The following is a 25,000-nucleotide window of genomic DNA, read 5'->3' as shown; positions in this document are numbered from 1 at the left end:
TTGCTTACGTCTCCTGGAAAGCAAATCCAACAGAAGGAAATCTCATTTCCTTTCACAAAGCCCGAAACAAGTGTGTGTCCACCCTCAGGAGAGCCAGGAAACAATATCTCTCCGTTCTCAGGACCGAACTCTCTTATCTGTCTCCCTCTTCCAAATCCTGGTGGCGTCTGGTCAAATCTGTTTCTGGTGTTTGTTCCCCCTCCATCCCCTCCCTCACCTCAAATGGCCACACGGATGACTCCGCACGTGAAAAAGCTGAATGCCTCAACTCTGTGTTTGCCTCTAAATCTTGTGTCCCAAACCCATCCCTCTCTGTACCCACCGTACCCAGTCGTACCCAGCTGCTCCTGGACTCTGTGTCCTTTCCTCCTGACAAGGTGGAAAAGTTTCTGTCAACCCTCGACTCTGATTCTGCAACTGGACCTGACGGCATCAGCCCACGGGTCCTAAAATCATGTTCTTCCGCTCTTTCACTCCCTCTCTCTGTTCTCTTCACCCTCTCTTTTGCTCAAGGTCATCTTCCATCTGCTTGGAAATCTGCCAACATCACCGCTTTGCACAAAAAAGGTGCAAAAACAGATCCCAGCAACTACAGACCAATCAGCCTTCTCCCAATTATCAGCAAAGTCATGGAATCCATCATTGCTTCAGATATGAAATCTTTCCTCTTCTCCAATGGCTTGATCTCTGATCATCAATTTGGTTTCAGACCTGGACACTCTACTCTAGACATGCTGCTTCTGCTTTCTCAACAATGGATGGAGGTCCTCAATGCCAAACAGGAAATTAGAGCAGTCTCCCTTGACATATCACGTGCCTTTGATATGGTCTGGCACCCCGCTCTGCTCACTAAACTCTCCTCTTTTGGTATCCATGGAAATCTCCACGCATGGCTGGCGGACTTCCTCTTTCGTCGTAGTCAACGTGTGGCCCTGAATGGGTTTCTCTCATCTCCTCTTCCTGTTCAGGCTGGAGTTCCCCCAAGGCAGTGTTCTGGGCCCTGTGCTTTTTCTGGTCTTCATCAATGATCTCTCTGACTCTCTTGAAAATCCTCTCTATCTCTTTGCTGACGACTCTACTCTCTGTCGCTCCATTCTTCATCCCTCAGATCGGCAGTCTGCAGCCTCCTCCACTCTCTGCAGACCTTGACAAAATCACAGACTGGGCAAACAAGTGGAACATGTCTTTCAATCCTAACAAATCTCACACTCTTACGATGTCTCTCCGAAAAGACCGACTGGACAACCCTCCCATCCACTTTCTGAATAATTCTCTCCAAGAAGTTCTGTCACTCAAGCTTTTGGGTCTCACTATCTGCCATGATCTTTCCTGGGAAATCCACATTTCAAATCTGGCCTCCAAAGCCAGTCGGCGACTGGGCATCCTCCGTCGTGCGAAGTCCTTCCTTGGCACACTTGAGCTACTCACCACATACAAGGCTTTCATCCGCAGCTCAATGGAATACTGCTCTCCCCTCTGGGCTGGTGCTCCTGCCTCACACCTAGCTCGCCTTCGCGCTGTTGAAACCAAAGCATTCAGAATCATTGGAATCTCCCGCGATGAAGCTAACTCCAAGGGCCTCTCACTCACTCACCGCAGGCAGGTTGGTGGTCTTTCCGTCTTCTACCGACTCCTCTCTGGCCTTGCCCCCCCAGCTCTCTCCGGGCTCTGTCCCGCAAATATTCCTACTGGTCGCACAAGATCTGCCTGCAACCCTCTTATGGTTAAACTGCCAAAATCAAGACTCTCTGCTCACCTTCACTCCTTCATTCCTCTTTTCTCCCGCCTCTGGAACAAACTCCCTCACTCTCTTCAATCCCACTCCACCCTCCAAGTCTTTAAAACAGCTGTTCACCACCATCTCTTATCTTCCCCCATCCAAAACCTTGATCTTTTCTACCCCCGCTAATTTCACCCCAATTCCACTTTTTTGAAATACCAACTTCTGTCCAGGAAGTCCTTGGTGTCCTTGTGTTTTATACTTCTCCCTCCCCCCCCTCCCCCCTTCCCATGCCTCCTCCCCCCGGCCCTCTCCCTTCCACACATCTCCCTGCTCACGGATGTTGTGTTTGTGTGCTTCCCATTCTCTCCCCATCTTGTCTTCCGCTCCCTCTTTTTGGGTATTTTGTTTGTCTGGTTGATTTGTTTGTGAAGTAAATGTTAGCTCTTTCACGAGCCTCGATTCAGTATACAAAAAAAAAGAAAAAAAAAAGTGGTGAACCGCCATTAAGGTATCCCATTCAGCTATCACTGTACCTTAATGGGAGCGATAAGCACCGCCTGCCACACAGCACTTTATCCCTGGTATCCACTTATTATATGGAATCGCCTGGATGCGGCCGGGAGTAACCAATCTAAATATAATTTCAGTTCTCCAGCCTCTGGAGAACTGAAATTATATATATATATATATATATATATATATATATATATATATATATATATATATATATATATATATATATATTTACATATACAGTATATATATTATATATATATATATATATATAAATATATATATATATTATCTCTATATATATAAGATGGAAATATAGGTGGAAATAAATATATATATATATATATATATATATATATATATATATATATATATATATTATATATAATATATATATATATATGTATTATCGAGCATATATATATATATATATATATATATATATATATATATATATAAACAAAAAACAATACATATATATATATATATATATATATATATATATATATATATATATACAGTATATATATATATATATATATATATATATATATATATAAACGCTCGATAATACATAATATATATATATATATAATTATTTATATATATGTATATATATATATATATATATATATATATATATATATATATATATATATATATATATATATATATATATATATATATATATATGTGTGTGTGTGTGTGTGTGTGTGTGTTCTTTTTAATAAGGAAAAAAGCTCCTCCAACCAAAAAGGTAACTAGATATACCCTGCTAATCTAGTAATAAACGAGCAAGAGCAGCTCCAACCTTAGGCAATGTTTCACGCTCTTCCGAGTAGGCTTACTCTGGCCAAATAGACATTTGGTCTTTTATTTGGCATTTGGTGTTCTTACAAGTGTGGACAGACACAAATAATATGATGGGACACACAAACTTATGTACAAAATAACTAAATATAACACCTTATTAGCGCCAAAATACCGGACTCGTACACTAAAAAAACAAGAGGGAGTCGAGGGCTTGTGGCAGGCACGAGTTGATGCGTAGAGTGCAGGTGATTGGCACACAGGACTGGTGTCGCAGGATGAGGATGGTGACGGGAAAGGGCGTCAGTGTCTCTCGGGAATAGTCGTTTTCGCTTGGACAATAAAGCAGAGAGAGGGTGAAGGGAGATGTTACCTCTTCAGGGGGCCAAGGCTCAACTGCCACACAAGCTCTTGTCTTTGTCATGTTGGTCTTTTGACTGCCAATGGTAACATTTAATGCAGTGTTACCTGCCGCATGGTCGGGTTGTCGGCGACTAAACCGACTACCCTCACTGGCTTGCCAGTGGGGAGGGTAACTGTGACACCCTGCAGAACTAAAAACTATACCTGTTAAAGGGCGGATGAGCTCTCTCAGGGAGCCAATGGCCATCCAGTAAGGAGATGGTGTCTCCCAAAAAACACCCATCGGGTTGGACCGGTCTTTTAGGCAGTAGGTTGTAGACAGCAACCACCCAGGGTAGTACTCCCGTTCTCACTTAGGAGCGTTAAAGTGGTGCCCGGAACAATCTTACACTCTCCGTGTCAGGATTACTGGTCTTACCTTCTGTCTCACTCAAACTAAATCAACCGGCCTAGCTTTAACTTTAACCTCTCTTCTCGCAAACAAACATCACACTTTTTTCATCATACACTTTTCTTATTTATTTTCACTCCTCACCTTTACATTCTCTCTCTTTTATTTCTCTTTATGCAGTTATTTTATTTAAGGCCAGGCCTCGATGAGGACTAAATAGTCCGTGACTGGAGCCTTAACCATAAAAAGCGCAGGCATGACCCGCGTACACTTTGGGACCACCTCATGTACAGCGGGTTCCTCCTATTGGCCGCTTGGTGTTGTGGGCAGAGCCATCCTCCAAGCCATCCCTCCTCACATAGCAACCCCAATAAGAATACTATATTTCGCCTCTCTCCAGGCTTGTGGTGCGCTGACCTCAAAAACAAAACAAAATATCTCAAAAGTTGTCAACGGATTCGGACGAAATTTGGCAAAGATGTAGCATATGTGGCAAAGACGAAATGATTAGATTTTGATGAAGATCCGGATTCGGATCCGGCTAGTATAATTGATTTAGTGAATGTTCACCATTGGGAGAAAGGGCCAAAAACGATACATAGCAGAATATCTCAAAAAGTTGTGCACGGATTTGGACGAAACTTGGTGGCCCGGTTTGGTGTCTGACAAGGACGGTTCGATTCGATTTTGGTGAAGATCTGAATATGGATTCGGATATGAGGATTATTTAAAAAATTTAGTGATTCTTCACCATTTTGAGATAGGGCCAAAAACGATACACACCAGGATATCTCAAAAAGTTGTGGACGGATTTGGACGAAACATGGTGGGCAGGTTTGGTGTCTGACAAGGAAGAATCGTTTCGATTTTGGTGAAGACTGAATATGGATTCGGATATGAGGATTATTAAAAATTTTTAGTGATTCTTCACCATTGGGAGAAAGGGCCAAAAACGATACATAGCAGAATATCTCAAAAAGTTGTGGACGGATTTGGACGAAACTGGTGGCCTGGTTTGGTGTCTGACAAGGACGGTTCGATTCGATTTTGGTGAAGATCTGAATATGGATTCGGATATGAGGATTATTTAAAAAATTTAGTGATTCTTCACCATTTTGAGATAGGGCCAAAAACGATACACACCAGGATATCTCCAAAAGTTGTGGACGGATTTGGACGAAACTGGTGGCCTGGTTTGGTGTCTGACAAGGACGGTTCGATTCGATTTTGGTGAAGATCTGTATATGGATTCGGATATGAGGAGTATTTAAAAAATTTAGTGATTCTTCACCATTTTGAGATAGGGCCAAAAACGATACACACCAGGATATCTCAAAAAGTTGTGCACGGATTTGGACGAAACTTGGTGGGCAGGTTTGGTGTCTGACAAGGAAGAATCGATTCGATTTTGGTGACGATCTGAATATGGATTCGGATATGAGGATTATTAAAATTTTTTAGTGAATGTTCACCATTGGGAGAAAGGGCCAAAAACGATACATAGCAGAAAAAGAACGATACACACCAGGATATCTGACGGATTTGGACGAAACCTGGTGGCCCGATTTGGTATCTGACAAGGAAGGTTCGATTTGATTTTGGTGAAGATCTGAATATGGATTCGGATATGAGGATTATTAAAAATTTTTCGTGATTCTTCACAATTGGGAGAAAGGGCCAAAAACGATTCATAGCTGAATATCTCAAAAAGTTGAGGACGGATTTGGACGAAACTTGGTGGCCCAGTTTGGTGTCTGACAAGGACGGTTCGATTCGATTTTGGTGAAGATCTGAATATTGTTACGGTTTGTGACCTTTTTCTTCTTCCTTCCCCACACACCCCCCTGTGAGTTAGACCAAGTGGTTTGGTCCATGTGTATAAAGCCGATGATTGGCTATGGGGCAGGGGAGTGGCCAGGAAGGTGATTCAGAGGAGTGAGTGGCCATTTTGGAGGAGGGCTTATGGCAGAGTGCTTTTTCGGGGGTTGTGGAGTGTCCAGCTGCAATCTCTCTACCTGAAGGGTGACGTTGATCGAACTCTTGCTGCCTACCACTGGGGCCTGCCTTGGGGCCTACTCGTGAACTTGCCTACTCCTACCCTCTCATGCTGGGCCTGCCCTGGGGCCTACTTTTGGGCCTACTACGGTGCCTGCCCTGGGGCCTATTGTTGGGCCTGCCTTGGTGCCTGCTGTGGGGCCTACTATGGGGCCTGCCCTGGGGCCTACTCTTGGACCGGCCTACTCTTGGACCTGCCTACTCTTGGACCGGCCTACTCTTGGACCGGCCTACTCTTGGACCGGCCTACTCTTGGACCGGCCTACTCTTGGACCGGCCTACTCTTGGACCGGCCTACTCTTGGACCGGCCTACACTTGGACCGGCCTACTCTTGGACCGGCCTACTCTTGGACCGGCCTACTCTTGGACCGGCCTACTCTTGGACCGGCCTACTCTTGGACCGGCCTACTCTTGGACCGGCCTACTCTTGGGCCTGCCTACTCTTGGACCGGCCTACTCTTGGACCTGCCTACTCTTGGACTTGCCTATTTGGGTTTTTCCCTCTTTTCTCCCTTCTTGGTTTTATGTGTGGGAAGAGGTTTTCGTGTGATAATCCATAAATAAAGACAGTGTGATTGAAGGCTTGGCTTGGTGTGCTTCAGGCCATAACAAATTGGGGGCTCGTCCGGGAGCTGGATTACATGATACCTGTCTTGGATTTTTGTTTTTTTTCGCAGTAGTAAGTTTCCTCATTGGCAGATAATTTGACTTTTGTTTATGGTGCTGATATTTCTATATTTACTGCAGTCGTACACCATGGCTGAGGAGATGGATTTTGAAGTGAAGGAATTTGTGGAGAAGATGGGGCTATCAGCGCAAGATGTAGAATTGTTACGTAAGGTAGAGTTACGAGCTGTAGCTGATCATCTTGGGGTTAGTGGGACATCTCGTATGAAAAAGGCAGAGATTGTTTCGGCTATTGTCGGTCACATGGGTTTAGAACCAGGGGTAAGATTGAGGAATGAAGCCTTGGAATTGGTCCGGAAAGAATCAGAAGAAAGACAGCTCAGACTAAAGTTAGAAGACAAGGAATGGCAAAGAGAGTTTGAAAGAGAAAAGGAAGAAAAGCAAAGAGTTTGAAAGAGAAAAAGAAGAACGACAACGAGAGTTTGCGTTAAGAAAATTAGAAATTCAGGTGGGTCAGGCCCAACCGGTTTCCATCGATTCAGGTGGGGGTCAAAATGATCTCCCCCGTTTCTTTGATGTGGCTCAGAACATTAGGCTTGTTCCCAAGTTTAACGAGGAGGTGGAAACGTTTTTTCTGTCTTTTGAAAAGAAAGCAAAACGTCTTCAGTAGCCCATACAATACTGGACCCTGCTACTACAAAGTGGGTTCATCGGGAGAGCCCAGGAAGTGTATTCAGCTCTGTCGGAGGACCAGTCAGAGAATTATGCGGCGGTTAAAAAGGCTGTGTTGTCCGGCTATGAGCAAGTTCCGGAAGCATACCGGCAGAAGTTCCGAACCTTAAAAAGACAGGCTGGGCAGACATTTGTTGAATTTGCGAGGGAGAAGGAAATGAGTTTTGATCGGTGGTATCGTGCTCTACAAGTGGGTAGGACCTATGGTAATCTAAGGGAGGTTATCTTGATGGAAGAGTTCGGGAACAGTATCCCCTTGGACATTAGGACCCACCTTATGGATCATAAGGTTGGTGAGTTGAAAAAAGCTGCTGTTGGTGCAGATGATTATGAACTCACGCATAAGAGAGGCCTTGGTTTTCCTCATTACGGTACTACCTGGGATAACAAGAAAGGGGTTAGTGAGGACCGGTCAGAGGGGAAGTGGACAGACCATAGGGGTCCATTGGTTTTGGCCATCTCTGGGTAGAGAGGTTGAGTGGTCGAGTCAGGCATCTCGCCGGGGACCGGCCTCCACGTGTTATTACTGTAAACAGAGGGGACATCTGAAGTCGAATTAATGGAAATTGCAAAGGGAGGAGAAGCAGGGAGACTCCGTTAGACCTATTGCATTGGTTCGAACCAAAGTGGACAGCCACAGGGATCGTGTCCTTACAGTTAAGGCTGAGTATACTGCGGACCTTCCGAGCCCCGTACAGGACCATTATAAACCCTTTGTGTCAAAGGGCCAAGTGTCTTGGGACGGGAAAGTCAAGTCGGTAGTTATTCTGAGGGATACTGGGGCCGCCCAGTCATTGATGTTGTCTACCGTTTTACCATTGACTTTGAGTAGTTCGGGGAAAGCGATTGCCTTAATCCAGGGCATTGCAGGTCGTTATGTCCCAGTCCCCTTACATAGGGTGAACTTGAAGTCTGATTTGGTCACAGGACCCGTGATGGTAGGAATAGTCCCCACTCTCCCCATAGAGGGTATTAGTTTCGTATTGGGAAATGATTTGGCTGGCAATAGGGTTTGTGTTTCCCCAGTAGTGAAAGAGAGATTCCTCGAAGAGACGGAGGTTCCTAACCTTCGGGACTATGTAGGTACTTTCCGGGAAAGACTTACCATCGCCTGCAATGTCCCCAAGGAACATTTGAAAGTACCTCAGCGAGTAATGAAGGCCCGTTTTGACCTGAATACGACAGCTCGTAATTTTAGGCCTGGAGACAAAGTGCTAGTTTCACTACCTCTGCCTGGGGAGCCACTATTGGCGAAGTTTAGCGGTCCCTACTGGGTCGAAAAAAAACTGAGTGAGGTGAACTACGTGGTGCAGACCCATGACAGATGGAAACCCCGCCGGGTGTGCCACGTTACAATGCTTTTTTTTCTTTTTTTTTTTGTGTATACAGAGTCGAGGGTATACAGAGTCGAGGCTCGTGAAAGAGCTAACATTTATCACAAAAAAAAATCAAACAGACACACAAAACATATAATAAGGGTAGCAGTCGACAACATGGGGAGAGAAGGGGAGGAAACACACAAACACACCATTTGAGAGCAGGGACATCGGGAGATGTTTTTGGAGGGAGAGGGCCTGGGGGGAGGCAGGATAGGTATAAAACGAAAGGACACCAAGGACTTCCAGGAAAGAAGTCAAAAGTCACCTCAAAAAAGTGGATTTGGGGTGAAATTAGCGGGGGTAGAAAAGATCAAGGTTTTGGATTGGGGAAGATAAGAGATGGTGGTGAACAGCCGTTTTAAAGACCTGGAGGGAGGAGTGGGATTGAAGAGTGTGAGGGAGTTTGTTCCAGAGGCGGGAGAAAAGAGGAATGAAGGAGTGAAGGTGAGCAGAGAGTCTTGATTTTGGCAGTTTAACCATAAGAGGGTTGCAGGCAGATCTTGTGCGACCTGCAGGAATATTTGGGGGACAGAGCCCAGAGAGAGCTTGGGGAGCAAGGCCGGAGAGGAGTCGGTAGAAGACGGAAAGACCACCAACCTGCCTGCGGTGATTAAGTGAAAGGCCCTCGGAGATAGCGTCATCGCGGGAGATTCCAATGATTCTGAACGCTTTGGTTTTAACAGCGTGAAGACGAGCTAGGTGTGAGGCAGGAGCACCAGCCCAGAGGGGAGAGCAGTACTCCATTGAGCTGCGGATGAAAGCCTTGTATGTGGTGAGGAGCTCAGGTGTGCCAAGGAAGGACTTCGCACGACGGAGGATGCCCAATCGGCGACTGGCTTTGGAGGCCAGCTTGGAAATGTGGTTTTCCCAGGAAAGATCATGGCAGATAGTGAGACCCAAAAGCTTGAGTGACAGAACTTCTTGGAGAGGATTATTCAGAAAGTAGATGGGAGCGTTGTCCACTCGGTCTTTTCGGAGAGACATCGTAAGAGTGTGAGATTTGTCAGGATTGAAAGACATGTTCCACTTGTTTGCCCAGTCTGTGATTTTGTCCAGGTCTGCAGAGAGTGAGGAGGCTGCAGACTGCCGATCTGAGGGATGAGGAATGATGCGGCAGAGAGTGGAGTCATCAGCAAAGAGATAGAGAGGATTTTCAAGAGAGTCAGAGAGATCATTGATGAAGACCAGAAAAAGCACAGGGCCCAGAACACTGCCTTGGGGAACTCCAGCCTGAACAGGAAGAGGAGATGAGAGAAACCCATTCAGGGCCACACGTTGACTACGACTAGAGAGGACGTCCGCCAGCCATGCGTGGAGATTTCCATGGATACCAAAGGACGAGAGTTTGGTGAGCAGAGCGGGGTGCTACACCATATCGAAGGCACGTGATATCGAAGGCACGTGCTTAAAGCATACTATGAGCTATGATGCCTGTAAATGTCACAAGGAGAGATGGCTGTTTGTTTATTGCACTGTTTATCCTGCCTTTGTAAAAGAAAACTTTTCTTGGGGTAAAGTTTCCTTCTTTAAGGGGGGGAGGTGTTACGGTTTGTGACCTTTTTCTTCTTCCTTTCCCCCACACCCCCCTGAGAGTTAGACCAATTGGTTTGGTCCATGTGTATAAAGCCTATGATTGGCTATGGGGCAGGGGAGTGGCCAGGAAGGTGATTCAGAGGAGTGAGTAGCCATTTTGGAGGAGGGCTTATGGCAGAGTGCTTTGTCGGGGGTTGTGGAGTGTCCAGCTGCAATCTCTCTACCTGAAGGGTGACGTTGATCGAACTCTTGCTGCCTACCACTGGGGCCTGCCTTGGGGCCTACTCATGGATTTGCCTACTCCTACCCTGTCGTGCTGGGCCTGCACTGGGGCCTACCACTGGGCCTGCCCCGGGGCCTACTTTTGGGCCTACTATGGGGCCAGCCCTGGGGCCTATTGTTGGGCCTGCCTTGCTGCCGACTGTGGGGCCTGCTGTGGGGCCTACTACGGGGCCTTCCCTGGGGCCTACTACGGGGCCTGTCCTGGGGCCTACTGTTGGACCGGCCTACTCTCGGACCTGCCTACTCTTGGACCGGCCTACTCTTGGACCTGCCTACTCTTGGACCTGCCTACTCTTGTACCAGCCTACTCTTGGACCGGCCTACTCTTGGACCGGCCTACTCTTGGACCGGCCTACTCTTGGACCGGCCTACTCTTGGACCGGCCTACTCTTGGACCGGCCTACTCTTGGACCGGCCTACTCTTGGACCGGCCTACTCTTGGACCTGCCTACTCTTGGACCTGCCTACTCTTGGACCTGCCTACTCTTGGACTTGCCTACTCTTGGACTTGCCTACTCTTGGACTTGCCTACTCTTGGACTTGCCTACTCTTGGACATGCCTACTCTTGGACTGGCCTACTCTTGGACTTGCCTACTCTTGGACTTGCCTACTCTTGGACTTGCCTACTCTTGGACTGGCCTACTCTTGGACTTGCCTACTCTTGGACCTGCCTACTCTTGGACTGGCCTATTCGGGTTTTTCCCTCCTTTCTCCGTTCTTGGTTTTATGTGTGGGAAGAGATTTTCGTGTGATAATCCAAAAATAAAGACAGTGTGATTGAAGCCTGGGCTTGGTGTGCTTCAGGCCAGGCCGTAACAATATGGATTCGGATATGAGGATTATTTAAAATTTTTAGTGATTCTTCACCATTTTGAGATAGTGCCAAAAACGATACATAACAGTATATCTCAAAAAGTTGTGGACGGATTTGGACGAAACTTGGTGGACAGGTTGTGTGTGTGACAAGGAAGAATCGATTCGATTTTGGTGAAGATCTGGATCCAGCTAGTAGAATTATTAAAGTGATTCTTCACCATGATATGGTCAACCAGGCGGAGGTATGCTCTCTACTGAGTGCCGTTCTAGTTAATACCTGCTTTTCCAAAAGGTGAACGTAATTGTCGCGGTTTCACCTGAGACTCGCTACCACCATCCCACACAGGTGACAATTATGATCGTACCTCAGCGCAAGATAAAATTGATTAAAAATGCGACGATCGATTACTCATGCCTGAATAGAAGATAAATCGGTTTTTGTTTTTGTTCTTTCGATGAAAACATTGTCCCGACGTTCTCGGAAGAACTTTTACAAAAGGATTCCTCAGTGTTTTTCCCAAGTTTTTCCCTCGATTGTTTTTTAAATTTTATCTAAGTGCAATTATCAGGTAAATTGTTCTAGCGATAACCGCAGTGAGAATGATCCTGCTCTGTCTAGATCGCAGTATTCGGGATCCACGGGAGGCGGATGTTTGTTAGACGAGGACTCGATCGCGTTCCGCCCGAGAAGCGAGTGCTCGTCTCGTCAGCAGGCGGAGAGCGCCATGGCGTCACAGTGACTGCGGAAGTCCGCAACCAATGGCGTCGTCCCGAACAGGCGGAGCGCGGGCACTCTCTCTCTCTCTCTCTCTCTCTCTCTCTCTCTCTCTCTCTCTCTCTCTCTCTCTCTCCCCCCCCCCCCCCCACCCTCTCTCTCAGCGCACGATCCGTCTCGCTGACGTCCCGTAATCTGACGTCCGCGCCTAAATCATACGGTGCGACCGATCCTTTGAAATTGCGCCGCAGGAGCAGAACTCGGTGTGTGGTCGATAATGGGAGGGATGTGCGCCGGGGCACGGTCCGATTCCGCGCCTTTCCAAACGACCAAGTTCCGGGACAATTTTCCTGATGAATGAGGCTTATCACAAGTGTCTGACTGCGCGGAATTGAATCTGAGGCTATGCGAAGTTTCTCAACCTACAGTCGCTGAATTAATGAATAAACAAACAAGAAGACGTCATGCAGAGCAAGATACCTGCACAAAATCCACCCCGCATCTCCCCCTCCAGACCCCCCAAAAAGGTTTCCATTGATCCATCAAATTGTCCATTTCATCAAGATTTAAATTGACGATCTTGATCGAAGCTCGGGTCAATAGGATGAAAAGTGATGATTTTTCAGATGGAAATTGATGATTTTAGAAGTTTCACCTTGAGTTGACCTTTGACCTCAAAAATAGTTCGTCTCCCAATTTTTTTTTTTTGTTTGTTTTTGTTTTTTTGTATACAAGATCGAGGCTCGTGAAAGAGCGAACATTAATCACACAGAAAGACAAACCGACACATAAAACATATAACATCGGGAGCGGTAGACAAGATGGGGAGAGAGGGGGAAGGACACAAACACAACATTTGAGAGCAGGGACCGAGAGACATGGAGACATCGAGAGATCTGAGAGAGGGCGAGGGCTTTGGGGGGGGGGGCATGGGAAGGGGGCGGTGGGAGAGGTATAAAACATATGGACACTGCCAGGACTTCCAGGAAAGAAGTTGGAATTTCAAACAAGGTGGATCTGGGGTGAATTAGTTGGGGTAGAAAAGATCAAGGTTTTGGATGGGGGAAGATAAGAGATGGTGGTGAACAGCTGTTTTAAAGACCTGGAGGGAGGAGTGGGATTGAAGGGAGTGAGGGAGTTTGTTCCAGAGGCGGGAGAAAAGAGGAATGAAAGAGTGAAGGTGAGCAGAGAGCCGAGATTTCGGCAGTTTAACCATCAGAGGGTTGCTGGCAGATCTTGTGCGACCTGTAGGAATATTTGGGGGACAGAGCACAGAGAGAGCTGGGGGTGCAAGGCCGGAGAGGAGTCGGTAGAAGACAGAAAGACCACCTACCTGCCTGCGGTGAATGAGTGAAAGGCCCTCAGAGATAGCTTCATCGCGGGAGATTCCAATAATTCTGAAAGCTTTGGTTTCAACAGCGTGAAGCCGAGCTAGGTGTGAGGCAGGAGCACCGGCCCATAGGGGAGAACAGTATTCCATTGAGCTGCGGATGAAAGCCTTGTATGTGGTGAGGAGCTCAGGTGCGCCGAGGAAGGACTTCGCACGACGGAGGATGCCCAGTCGGCGACTGGCTTTGGAGGCCAGCTTGGAAATGTGGTTTTCCCAAGAAAGATCATGGTAGATAGTGAGACCCAAAATCTTGAGCGACAGAACTTCTTGGAGAGGATTGTTGAGAAAGTAGATGGGAGGGTTGTCCAGTCGATCTTTTCGGAGAGACATAGTAAGAGTGTGAGATTTGTCAGGATTGAAAGACATGTTCCACTTGTTTGACCAGTCTGTGATTTTGTCCAGGTCTTCAGAGAGTGAGGAGGCAGCAGACTGCCGATCTGAGGGAAGAGGAATGGAGCGGCAGAGAGTGGAGTCATCAGCAAAGAGATAGAGAGGATTTTCGAGAGAGTCAGAGAGATCATTGATGAAGACCAGAAAAAGCACGGGGCCCAGAACACTGCCTTGGGGAACTCCAGCCTGAACAGGAAGAGGAGATGAGAGAAACCCATTCAGGGCCACACGTTGACGACGACTAGAGAGGAAGTCCGCCAGCCATGCGTGGAGATTTCCATGGATACCAAAGGAGGAGAGTTTGGTGAGCAGAGCGGGGTGCCAGACCGTGTCGAAGGCACGTGATATGTCGAGGGAGACAGCTCTAATTTCCTGTTTGGCATTGAGGACCTCCATCCATTGTTGAGACAGCAGAAGCAGCATGTCCAGAGTAGAGTGACCTGGTCTGAAACCAAATTGATGATCAGAGATCAAGCCATTGGAGAAGAGGAAAGATTTCATATCCGAAGCAATGATGGATTCCATGACTTTGCTGATAATTGGGAGAAGGCTGATTGGTCTGTAGTTGCTAGGATCTGTTTTTGCACCTTTTTTGTGCAAAGCGGTGATGTTGGCTGATTTCCAAGCAGATGGCAGTTGACCTTGAGCAAAAGAGAGGGTGAAGAGAACAGAGAGAGGGTGAGATAGAGCAGCAGAGCAGGATTTTAGGACCCGTGGGCTGATGCCGTCGGGTCCAGTTGCAGAATCAGAGTCGAGGGTTGACAGAAACTTTTCCACCTTGTCAGGAGGAAAGGACACGGAGTCCAGGAGCAGCAGGGTACGACTGGGTATGGTGGGTACAGAGAGGGATGGGTTTGGGACACAAGATTTAGAGGCAAACACAGAATTGAGGCATTCAGCTTTTTCACGTGCGGAGTCAGCTGTGTAGCCGTTTGAGGTAAGGGAGGGGATGGAGGGGGAACAAACACCAGAAACGGATTTGACCAGACGCCACCAGGATTTGGAAGAGGGAGACAGATAAGAGAGTTCGGTCTTGAGAACGGAGAGATATTGTTTCCTGGCTCTCCTGAGGGTGGACACACACTTGTTTCGGGCTTTGTGAAAGGAAATGAGATTTCCTTCCGTTGGATTTGCTTTCCAGGAGACGAAGGCAAGTTGTTTCTGGGCAACAGCCTCACCACAAGATTCCGTGTACCATGGACGGGAGGAAGGGTATGACAACTGAAGACGAGATGGGATAAATCTGTGCATGAGATTCAGTGAAGTGAATGAAAGTGAAATTCAGTGAATTCAGTGAAGCGCTATGTAAATGCTGTTAAATTTTCAAGTCAAACGGATGAAAATTGATGATTTTGGAAGTTTGACCTTGAGTTGACCTTTGACCTCAAAAATAGTTCGTCTCCCAATTCAGTGAAGTGCTATGTAAATGCTGTTAAATTTTCAAGTCAAACGGATGAAAATTGATGATTTTGGAAGTTTCACCTTGAGTTGACCTTTGACATTTTGACCTCAAAAATAGTTGGGTCCCAATTTATTGACTCAATATAGAAATGCTGTTTTATTTTCAAGTCAATCGGATTAAAAATTGCGATTTTAGAAATTTGACTTCCAGATAACCTTTGACCTCAAAATAAATGGGCTTCTCAATTGGGACGACCTATACAACTTGGTAAAGGTTTCATGACGATCGGTTTAGAATTGTGACCTGTTGGCGAGTGACAAACATACAGTAACAAACACAACCGACCAATATACTTGAAAAATCTTCAATTTTGCAAGTAATAAAACGTAATTTAACACAAAATATATTTAAATTATATTTGCGTTAAACATTTGCGAAACTCTTGAACGCGATACAATGGAATATTAGATACAAAGCCAACGTCTTGGTTTTTTTTTAACGCAAAGCTTCATCACGAAGTATGGTATCTTAGAGGTGCAGTGCGTGCCGGGAGTGTGGTAGCACTGTGCGCTTTAGATGCGCAGTGCATGCTGGGAGTGTGGTAGCACTGGGCTCTTTAGAGGCACAGTGCATGCTGGGAATACGACAGTACTATCGTGTGGATGGCTCTATTAAGACGGAGCACCCACAGATGGCTAATCGAGCTTACTTTGAGGCGTTATCCAATTGATGGCGGATGATACGCGAGCAAGAAGAAGAAGAAGAATACCGACTCACCTGTACGGGCCCCGCGCAGGCGTCTTCACCCTGCAAATCAATTCAACCCGAGACATGTAAAATGTACAAAAATAATATTTATTAAACGGAACCCGATAACAAAGAACACGACGGTAAATAATTGTCCTAAGTTGGGATCCCACACACCAGACTTCTAAAACAAGCACAAGGGAGAATTAATCAAAGGAACCGTTGTGTTCTGTGTCTTGCGGCTTATCTCGGTCTGCAGTGTGTCAGGGGTTGTCAAGCTCCGAGCACGAACTCGGCTCTGGTTGGCGGGGAGTAGGCATCGACGCGCCCTTGTTCGCGTGCTGCTAGGCCCGCGTACGCTGCAGAGCAACAGGCCTCGCGTCCCCGCGCGATCGCTCGCAAGGTCCCGTGCGTGAATGCAGGGAAGGAGAATCGTCAGCGCTCCAACGTCTCTCCAACGTCCAACAAGCAAGGGTCTAAAACGGGAATAGGTCCAACGCAAGAAAGGAAGAGAAGAGGAAGAGTCCAGGGCAAGCAGAAGATCCAAGCGCAAGAGACAGTCCAAAGCAAGAGGGCAAAGGGAGAGAGCAAAATGCCGGTGAGTGAGTCGTTTTACCGGCTGTCTCGTGACGTCAGCCCTCTTTCTCTCCAATCCCTGCCTCGCTTATCGACCTCTCGAATGTTCTTATCACGTCCACCCCTTCCCATTGGCCGAGCGCTTCGTGCTCCTTCCCTCATGCCATCGGTCCGTGGCCAATCAGTTCGGCGCTTCCTTGTATCTTCTTTCCACCAATCCATGGGAAGCTTCTTGCCTCTCCCTTGACCAATCATGAGCTCTTCCTTACTCTGCCAATCGGTGGCCTGCTTCTTACTCGGCCTGCCTCGATCTCCTCATCAACCGTTCGACCAATCTTTCACAAGGTGGGCGTGGCTTCAGCCTGCCTGAGCAATGAGTGTTGCCATGCAAGTTCGTGATGTAGCTGGCTGCAGCTGCATCGGCAGTGCCCCGAACTGGCTTCCCTGAGTCTTATTGTTCTTGTGGCGGAGCGGAATTTAAGTAGTTTGTGTGGTGTTACTAATGGGCCTAACTAATGTCTATGGTGCGTTGCCATACGGGACACAGGTATGATCACATGTTTGACACACCGGGGGGGTTAACATAATCCCTACAACTACTTAACATGCCCCATTCCTCGTAATGGGGACGAAGATACACTTAATCCGACATTCGGGCTAGACAGGTCCGCTACTTATTTACATCGAAGTGGTTCTTGCTACCCATATTCATCGGAGCACCTACCTATGCAGATCTACCTGGATCTATATATGCCCTACCCAAAATTCATAATAGTACTCTATATGTTGGAATGGCACGGGAAAAAAATGGCCGCCCATTCAAATTTGCACAAAACGATGCTCTTAAAAACTACTATAGAGTGAAGTCATAAGCATTTAAAATGAGTAATAAAATTGCTCCATATCCGACACTGAAGGTGGGGGGAGTTTGAGTTTTCACGTTGTCTGTCTGTCTGTGAACAGGATATCTCAAACAGTTATGGACAGATTGAGTGTATGACAAAGACGAATCAATTCGATTTTTGTGAAGATTCGGATCTGGATTCGAGAATTAAAAAAAAAAATTAAAAATGATTCTTCACCAATGAGAGATGGGGCCAAAACAATATACACCATGATAGTTCGAAAGGTTATCGATGAATTCTGGCGAAACGTGTTGGACAGGTTGGGTGTGTGATAAGGACAAGCTGATTAGATTTTGGTGCAGGTCCGGATCCAGATCTGGCCTCTCAGTGGGATACAAAACGTGAACTGTTCAGCCTGGTGAAGGTATGCTTTCTACCGAGTGCTGTTCTAGTCTTTCATTCATTTTCATGGATCTGAAAAAAAATGAAAATCTGTTGGTGCTTTCCTGAGATGATAAGACATTGCGGACACCTTTTATAATACGCACCTCGTTACGACTTATTAAACGTGAGTATCTCATTGTCAGAACCTTTTGAACACTCCACACATTCAGTATGGAATGGTGTTGGAAATAAATAATTAAATTACACCTCTGGTGTATGTTAGGTGATTTAAATTGTTTGTTTTTTAAAGATGGAATAAGGATAATAATTTTTTTTATGTAACCTTATTCATGGCATGGTTTGATTATAAACGCCACCAGGTGAATAATAAGCAGTCGTTTGGACAACCTTGGCCTGGATCGTCATGTAACTGCAAAGTGATCTCCGAGCAGTGACAGATTTGCTACACGAAGCTCGATATTCCATAAATGGTGGTGAGATTGCCAGGAAACGTTCACCGTGCTGGAAGTACTACCTCGGAACGGTCGGGTCTCGCGCACCTGAATGCCACGTCAACGACACGTGTCTGGCACAGGTACACGGGTTACCGATGATGTGACTTGTAAGACTTTGCTTTTGGTCTCCCAGAAAGGAAGACATTCCCATAAGAGCCGGAAATTCCCACAAGAGTCACCACGTCTTGATCCGGACTCGACTGCGCAAGCTCAGCTGCGATGGAGGGCGATCGCATGGGGGAAATGAACTGTGAAATGAAGTTAATTTCAGCTCGTCATGGTCTAGTGGTTCTGTCTCTGCGGACTCGGTTTGAATACCAACGCGCAGATGGGCTGTCGTTCCGGAAGATCTTCACCTCCGATCATAAGCGTGGAGCCACCGTGCCAGGTCATCCGCCCAAGCTTGTTTCAAACAATCCTCAATTCGTTTAATTTAACGTTGATACAGGAGCGGAGAATTTGGGAAATCATTATATGGCGTTTATATTTTACAAATCGCTTGTTTATTTCAGCGAGGACCTTCTTAAAAAAAAAAAAAGGTGACAATATCTGAAATTTCTGAAAAAGATTATTTACCGGGTTGGCTCCTGGCTCATGATGCACATGTTTAATAGCATTAGACCATACGTGTTTGCCCATCGTCTAATGTTCTGCTTGCAATTGATGTAGAAGCACACCGAAAAAATACAAAAATATCATGATAAAAATAAAATAATAAAATATAAAATATATTATAATATTATAATAACATTATTAATATTATTAATAAATTTTTATTTATTTATTTTGTAGACAAATCGAGGCTCGTGTAAGAGCTAATATTAATGACAAAAAACAAACGGACACATAAGACGAAATAAAGGGAGCGGAAGACAAGATGGGGAGAGAGGGGAAGGCACACAAGTACAACATTTGAGAGCAGGGACATCAGGAGATCTGTGGGAGGGAGAGGGTTTGGGGGGGGGAGGAGGCACGGGAAGGGGGGGGGGGGTGGGAGAGGTATAAAACACAGGGAGACTGCTAGGACTTCCAGGAAAGAAGTCGGTATTTCAGAAAGTGGATCTGGGGTGAATTAACGGGGGTAGAAAAGATCACGGTTTTGGGTGGGGGAAGATAAGAGATGGTGGTGAACAGCTGTTTTAAAGACCTGGAGGGATGAGTGGGATTGAAAAGAGTGTGGGAGTTTGTTCCAGAGGCGGGAGAAAAGAGGAATTAAGGAGTGAAGGTGAGCAGAGAGCCTAGATTTTGGCAGTTTAACCATAAGAGGGTTGCAGGCAGATCTTGTGCGACCTGCAGGAATATTGGGGGACAGAGCACAGAGAGAGCTGGGGGAGCAAGGCCAGAGAGGAATTTAATATGATTTATAAAAATATAATATTTTATATTATTTTAATGAATATTATCAATTTTATTACTATAAAAATATTGAATTAATATTAAATATATACAGTATATATATTGTTGCGGTTTTGAGTTTTGTATAATAAAGGTTAAATTTCCCCCTCATAGTTAGTCACACAAACAACACGTAGCCTCGCGATAGTTCAGTTATTTCATAGTATTTGTGAGCTTAGTCCTTTTCCTGTGTTAGTTTTGCGTTGAGCAGAGTAAGGAGAATAGGTCCTTTCATCGCTTCCATTGTCCTATGCCGCCTCCATCGCCTTACGTCTCTTATAGTCAGGGCCCTTAGGGATATTTTGGTTCAAATTTTTCCAAAAGCATCAAATTTGGCGTAGATGTTGCCCGTGCCATACTCTTTCGATTTTTGACGGGCGCCAAGGGCGGTATGATCCGGGGACCATACCGGTCCATCCCGCCATGTCACCTGACCTATGACGTCATAATTAGGATATGCATCCAATCACATGGCGTACTATAAGTGGTCAAAGTTCAAAATGAATCTATCGAAAAATGAAGGCAGGGATCCATTTTAAAGGTTTTCATAAAATCCAATATGGCCGCCAGGTCACATGACCTATGACGTCATATTTATGACATGTATACAATCATGTATACATGAACCCGGATCATGATCGCACAAAAATTAAACACAAAGATATGGCATACAGTTCATAAAACATCAAAATCCATACCTTTGTAATTAGACTGATGAACTGCATATGCCTGAAAATTAGGAAATAGACATGTAAATATTTCCTCTAATTGTCAAAAATAAGGTCAGAGTTCGATTACCCAACCCAGAAACATAAAATGGTGAACCTCGTGTAAATCCTGACAAAAAACTCAAAAACCGACATGTTTGACTCAAAAATGACCTTTAAGATGACCTTGAGGGTTGACCTTGACCTCGAATCATCAAAATAACATCATAATTGGATTCCTCAACCTCGAAAACCCCTGAAAAGTGGTATCATACATGATTCCAACCCTTTTGGTTATTTAACTGATTTTCCTCTAATCCGGGTGGCGGCCATTTAGTATTTCGCCAATATGGGGCCCCCGGGGGGGGGGGGCCGTCTTGGCGCCAGTCAAAAATCGAAAGAGTATGACATGGGCAACATCTGGGCCAAATTTGGTGCTTTTGGAAGAATTTGAACCAAACGGCCCCAAAATATCCCTAAGGGGCCTGACTATTAGGGCTGCCTTTGGCTTTTTGGTGCGAATTAACACGAGGCCGGCTAGGAGGGTCGGGGCGGGACCGAATGAGGGCAGCAGAGAAGCTGACGGTAAGCGCGAGCCGCCAATCAGGGCTCACAGGGTGTGGCGGAAGCACTGCGTCACAGGGCGTGGTTGGAAGGTTCGAGAGGGTTCGAGAAGGTTCGGGGCGTACCGATATAAGCCATTGCGCAAAGCCACCAAGGAGGAGTTCGAGGAGTTCAAGGAGCGCACGGTGAGCAGTGGAGTTCGAGTAGCAATTGAGGTACGGGGACTGAGCTGGCATTGAGTGGAGAAAGACGCGCATGAACCAGGATACGCGCTCATATGAAAGTGACGCTCGGTTGAGCTTGAAGCCGAGCCTCGTATAGTGCATCGAGTTACGTGAGTGATAACGCGCTGTGTAACCGCCAGCCGCGCTGAGAGACGCGTACTTTTCCTTCCTGCCTCATCATCTGTTCTGTTCGGGAGACGCGCTACGAGGATCCTTCCACCGCCTGCTTGCCTTCTTCGCGGGTCGTGCTGGGACCGTGGAGAGCCGGACGGGGCCATTCCTGGACAACCACGTCGGTGCGTTTGGCCTGAACAGCATCCTGCCTGCAATTCCCTGTGTGAGTGTGACGCCGTGACGGGCCCTAGTCTGGGAGTTAAGAATGAGACTGTTTAAGTGCTGCTCTGTGTCTCTGCGTCTACCGTTCATTGTACATATGTGTGGGAATAATAATTAAACCTGTGTTTGTGTTCTTCCTTCCATTCGATCGTTCTTGTGTTTTCCTTATTGACTAAGCGTGGTACGAATAGAACCACTCTAAGCGGGGTCCAATAATTAACGGTGACTGCACGGACCACGCGGTATTCATTCCGCTCAGTGTACCCAAATCACATGTGGCTCGTGCGAGGCTTGCTTCCCCGCTTCCGTGGCGGCGCAGGGATTTAGGTACGAGCGAGACTTGGTCCCGAAACCCTACCTTGCGTTTGCCCGGAAGAGGCGTTTCAAGTCTCTCGGTTCCGCCAAGCCCAGAAAGAACAAGGGGCTTAATCCCCCCCTCGGTAAGGGTAAGAAGGGCGGTGGAGAACCGTAACAATATATATATATATATTGTAGAAAAATAATTGTTCACTTCTAATTCATAATTTTACACGTTTGAAGCAAAGCAAAGGTTTTTCAATTCAATTGTTGTTGCCTTCCCAAAGGAGGTGTAGATGATTGATGTGCGTCGAGGTGTGCTGGCTTGCCGGAGTTTGACCCACAAACCACGACCGGCTACCTGCACAGCTGTGTGCGGCGTCTGTCGCCACATCACACGGAATGTGCAGCTCATGCACCTGTGAAATGAAGCCTGCAGTAGAAATGCTCCAATCGTGTTCATTTTCCAGTTACTTATTCAACCTTTCTATAACACGCTATTGCATCGTTCCTCTTGAGTGTTTTTACTTCTTCCTATACGCGCAATGAACTGCGCTTTAAATGTCTGGCGGTAAAACCTAGACCGTGGTTACCTGTCGACCTGCACTACCACCTCCCAGCATTTACATCCCATTCGCTTGGCTCGCCCCTTCAGGTCTTAATTTGATCAAGGAGTCAAACGGTAATTCCTGCAATCCGCTTCGGTCATTAGTCCATTTAATGTTGGTATTTCTTTTAATGAATTAAAAAAAAAAAATTAAATAAAATATTTTAACCACGAATTAAAAAAAAAATGAATTTTTTCAATTCATTTTTACCTCCGCCACCAAAATTGGATTGAGGTTATGTTTTCACCCCTGTCTGTCCGTTTGTGAACAAAATATCTCAAAAAGATGTAGACGGATTCGGACGAAATTCGGCAGAGATGTAGCGTATGTGACACCGACGAAATGATTAGATTTTAGTGAAGATCCGGATTCGGATCCGGCTAGTATAATTTTTAAAGTCATTCTTCATCATTGGGAGATGGGGCCAAAAACGATACATAGCAGGATATCTCAAAAGGTTGTGGACGGATTTGGACGCAACTTGGGGGACAGGTTGTGTGCGTGATAATGAAGAATCGATTCAATTTTCGTGAAGATCCGGATCCTGCTCGTATAATTTTTTAAGTGATTCTTCACCATTGAGTGATATGGCCAACCAGGTGGAGGTATGCTCTCTATTGAGTGCCGTTCAAGTTATTTGTTGTATTTCCAAGTTGTACCACACTACGGATGCCGAACCTTTGTGTGAATAAAGTTCTTGTTGTTGTTGTATAGACCCAGACAGTTCTCTCGAACAAGCCCGCGGCACGGTGACAGCCAATTGATCTCCCGGGAGCGATCCAGAGATCCCCCACATTCAGGAGGGTGTACCCGTTACAACCTTCACAACCTGCCTTCCCGAAGTCAGGGCCACGACAGAGTTAGAAAGAGAGAGAGAAGATACAAGAGGGAAAGGGCCAGTCCATGGGGACCGACCGGCACTGACCGTGACTGCGCTGCCCTGACGAATGGAGAAGCAGGGAAGAATGGAGAAGATTTGGCGCCCGACTTGTCATGGATCACCGACGATAATGTCACATAGACAGACATCCCTTTGTGGTCTAAAATGAAACAAAACGAATGTGAAATCTCTGCAGGTTTTCAAATTTCTGTGCACAGTAGTCTTTCCTGAAACAGGAAGGTCACTGAATCCCGAATGGTCAAAGTAGTTCAGTGGAAGGAGAAATCAATGAATGCTGAAAGCTGTTGGTTGTTGTGTGTTCATATATGTTGTGTGTTCCCTATTTTCCCGAATTTCCTGTTCATGCATTTCCTTGTGTTTTGATGAACGACGTTAGTTTTGACTTTGTAGTCTGATCACGTGAGCCTTGTACCGCAGCATGGTGCATTACAGCGCAACAGGACCTGTTTGTTTGCTACCACGCTCGGCATGCACGAGAAGGTCCCAGCTTCGATGAAGGTCCCAGTTTGAGTTTACTCGTCTGAAACTACCTTTCTGATGCAATGACCACAACCGAATTGAACAACTACTGCACCAACTCTGTTTAGGCAACGTGCGGTGGACTTTATCCTTCCTTGATGCACTCGCACTTCTCACCAGCTACAAAGTACCTGTTCTCAGCACTGTGGTGCATTCTTCTCCAACATGCCTCCCGTTGTAGCGAACTCACCAGCGAGCTGTCTCGTCTGAATTCGGGATCAAACTTCATCGGAACCTGCTGTTTGTTCTGATTGCCGGAGTTTGCCTCCAAATGCTCACTCTTTTTGTCGTGCATGGACTTCCTGGTCAAGGACATCTACCGTAACATGCCAACCTTTAAAATCTTCTGCCAGCCTCTGTCACTCCAATCTGTTTGTCATCACCAACTCTTCTCTCCCTGCTCCTTTGACCTTCCTCGTTTTTTAGATCCACATAGCGGTTGCCATCTTTCACCTTTTCTTCTTCCTGACTCTCTGGCCCATCTCCATTTAATTATTTAACCAGCCATTGTAATGTCACTTACTTTTGTCTTTTCTGTATTTGGTCCCTCCTCGTGTTTTAACCCGTCATTCTCTCCATCTTTGTCGTTTGGAGTTACCTTTACATTTCTCTACTCCAAGTCCAGATTTCGCTTCTGTAGATCATCGCTGGCATGACACATTGATTTAAGTTGTTAGTTTTTATGCATTTTGGGATTTATTTATTTTTCTATCGATACATCTGCTACAACTACAGCTGTGTTGATACATCATTTGCTGTACATGAAAGTTATTGCTAGGGATGCAGCGCAGCTATTTTATTTATTTATTTTTTGTACACAAGATCGAGGCTCGTGTAAGAGCTAACATTGATCACAAAAAGACAAACTGACACATAAAACATATGATAAAGGGAGCGGGAGACAAGATGGGGAGAGAGAGGGAAGTACACGAGTACAACATTTGAGAGCAGGGACATCGGGAGATCTGTGGTGGGGGGAAGGAGGCAGGATAAGGGGGGGAGGGACCGGAGAGGTAAAAAACACATGGACACTGCCAGGACTTCCAGGAAAGAAGTCGGTATTAAGTATGATGGGCTTCATGGCCTTCCTGTGTGTTTCCTTGTATTCATTCCTTTGTATTATGTCCGTTGAAACAAATAGAAGGGTTTTTGTTGGATTTGGATTATGCAAACCACAACACCTGTTCCCTCTTCCCAAATATTTTTTCCTATGCTTATGGTTTTGAGATGTGACTTTTTTTAACAATGCTGTAAAGTGT

At 46.0% G+C, this 25,000-nt stretch overlaps 1 protein-coding gene across 3 annotated transcripts in view; it reads left to right on the top strand.

The window, feature by feature from the left end:
* The window catches only part of LOC137436665 (laminin subunit alpha-1-like), a 296,063-nt gene that overhangs the window by 6,691 nt on the left and 264,372 nt on the right, over positions 1 to 25,000 (top strand). The gene's annotated exons all lie outside the window — the stretch shown is intronic.

The sequence above is a fragment of the Myxine glutinosa genome, chromosome 11, assembly GCF_964187855.1.
Source record: "Myxine glutinosa chromosome 11, kmMyxGlut1.1, whole genome shotgun sequence".
Classification (NCBI taxonomy): Eukaryota; Metazoa; Chordata; class Myxini; order Myxiniformes; family Myxinidae; genus Myxine; species Myxine glutinosa.
Note: the sequence above shows the minus strand (reverse complement) of the source record. Positions and strands in the feature narration are given on the sequence as shown.